Source organism: Ursus americanus, chromosome 6 (genome assembly GCF_024610735.1).
Source record: "Ursus americanus isolate L20-20 chromosome 6, mUrsAme1.1.p, whole genome shotgun sequence".
Lineage (NCBI taxonomy): Eukaryota > Metazoa > Chordata > Mammalia > Carnivora > Ursidae > Ursus > Ursus americanus.
In genome coordinates, this window is record NC_142132.1 from 65200341 (window position 1) to 65202840 (window position 2500).

Below are 2500 nucleotides of genomic sequence, written 5' to 3' on the forward strand. Positions count from 1 at the left end.
CCTGCCTGCCTGCCTGCCTGCCTGCCAGCACGCCCAGGGGACAAGATGCCTCCGGCACCCTGGAGCCGCGGAAGTCCGCGCGCTCTCCCGTCCCGGGACTCTCCTGCCGCGCCGCCGCTTGGCTCCCGGGATGGCAACGGGGTGGGTCGGGGCGCCGGGGGCGAGGCCCGAGGTGTTCTCAGAGCGCCCCCAACCCCCCCGCCCTCCGCGGGGAGCACAACCCGCCCACTGGCCTTTCCTCCTCTCCCCGCCGCCGGGCTCAAAGCCCACCGGAAGCCTCGGGCGCCACCACAGACCATCATCACCATCCCAACCCCGTGGCCCTTCCTCCGCCACCCTTTCCCTCCCCACCCAGCGACACCAGGACCTGATCGAGAGACACCAGGGGCCGGCTCGCAATACGCAGACACACAGACACACAGGGAAAGACAGAGAGACACGGAGTGGGGGAACACTTAGGGGACACACTGGACGGGAGAGACGGGGAGGGACAGAGTGTGTGTGTGTGTGTGTGTGTGTGTGTGTGTGTGTGTGTCTGTGTGTCTCTGTGTGTGTGTGTGTGTGTGTCTGTGTGTGTGACAGAGAGAAAGAGAGAGAGAGATTAGATTATCCAACACACAGACCCTCTCACACCCCAGCACAGATACGCAGACCCCGACCCGGATGCGGACGGGGACAGGGACAGGGACAGAGACCCAGGTGCACACAGGTGACACACACCCACACACAGGGACACACAGGACGCTGTGTGGGCGCGGCAGCTAGCCCACGGGAGGGCGGTCGCGCTTGGGCGCGCTTTGGGCAAGGCGGCCGCGCCCTGGAGCTGCCATAGGAGCCCTCCCTCGGAGCCCGAGGACTTGCAGCCCAGGTGGCGGGAATCCCGATGGGCGGCCATTCCTGCCCAGCACCCCTCTGGCGTGGGGGCGTGTGAGGCATTCTTTCTTTTGCCCCGTCCTTTATTTTCTGGTGGCCCTTGTGGCCGTGGTGCGGGGCGCCCCGGGGTCTCGCTGAGGGAGCGAGCCTCGCTGTTCCGCTGAGACGGGGCGCGGAGTCGGGTGCCCACGGGGCCTGAGGCCCCGGGCGTTTGGCCATCTCGTGTCCTGTGCGCACGGAGCACGGACGCCCGGGCCTAGGGGCAAAGGGACGGTGACCGGTGCGAAGGAGGGCCATGCCCTTCTGGCGGGAGCGCAGCCCAGGGCTGGTGGGGAGAAGGTGTAGGCGGGCCCAGGCAGGAGGCGGGGCCGGCAGGCGGTTGGCCCGGGGCGCTGCGGTGGGCGGGCGGCCCAAGCGAACTGCTAGGGGCTCGGGAGAGGAGAGGGCCCGGAGGCAGGGAGGAGGCCGAGAACCCAGGGAGCGCACGCCTGCAGAGGCGGGGTCACGGCCCGCCCGGGGCTCCCGCGGTTCCTCTCGCCCGGGCCGCTTTCCCTCCACCCCCCTCCGCCGCCTCCGCCTCCGCTCGCGCCGCCCCCCTGAGCGCCCACCGCCCTGCACACCAGCCCCCAGCCCGCACCCCGGGATAGGCTGTGGGCGTTCCTGGGGCTTGGAGGTGGAAGGGCTGGGCTGTGGGCGCCTGGCTGTGCCACGGGCACCCGCAGAGGGCCAGGGTTCCGCGTTGCGCTGCGCGTGTGGCGTGTGGCGTGTGGCGAGCGGGTCGGGCCCACCACGCATGGCCTGTGGTGAGGTGGGGGCACGTGGGGTTTGAATGGAGCCGGGTTGGGCAAGGTTGGGGGGGCGGGCCGCTGGCGGCAGAGGGAGTGGAAGGGAGGGCGAAGGGCAAGGAAAGGAAAAGAAAAGGAGAAAAGCCTACAGCACCCGGTATTCCCAGGCGGTCTCCCATCCAAGTACTAACCAGGCCCGACCCTGCTTAGCTTCCGAGATCAGACGAGATCGGGCGCGTTCAGGGTGGTATGGCCGTAGACGCCTGTGGCTGCCGCTCGGTGCCCCAAGAGCCTGCTCCGCCCCTCCCAGCCCCAGCCCCAGCCCCAGCCCCAGCCCCAGCCCCAGCCCAGCCCCTGCCGAGCGATTGTCAGCCCTCCTCGCCTGGCCTGTGCCTGGTGCCTGCCTGCCTGCCTGCCTGCCTGCCTGCCAGCACGCCCAGGGGACAAGATGCCTCCGGCACCCTGGAGCCGCGGAAGTCCGCGCGCTCTCCCATCCCGGGACTCTCCTGCCGCGCCGCCGCTTGGCTCCCGGGATGGCAACGGGGTGGGTCGGGGCGCCGGGGGCGAGGCCCGAGGTGTTCTCAGAGCGCCCCCAACCCCCCCGCCCTCCGCGGGGAGCACAACCCGCCCACTGGCCTTTCCTCCTCTCCCCGCCGCCGGGCTCAAAGCCCACCGGAAGCCTCGGGCGCCACCACAGACCATCATCACCATCCCAACCCCGTGGCCCTTCCTCCGCCACCCTTCCCCTCCCCACCCAGCGACACCAGGACCTGATCGAGAGACACCAGGGGCCGGCTCACAATACGCAGACACACAGACACACAGGGAAAGACAGAGAGACA

At 70.0% G+C, this 2500-nt stretch overlaps 1 non-coding gene across 1 annotated transcript; it reads right to left on the minus strand.

Annotated features, from left to right (window-relative positions):
* Nucleotides 1-1800: 1800 nt before the first annotated feature.
* Nucleotides 1801-1919, minus strand: LOC148109875 (5S ribosomal RNA). Its single transcript, XR_015724932.1, has one exon. It is a non-coding gene; the product is annotated as a 5S ribosomal RNA (ribosomal RNA).
* Nucleotides 1920-2500: the final 581 nt, after the last annotated feature.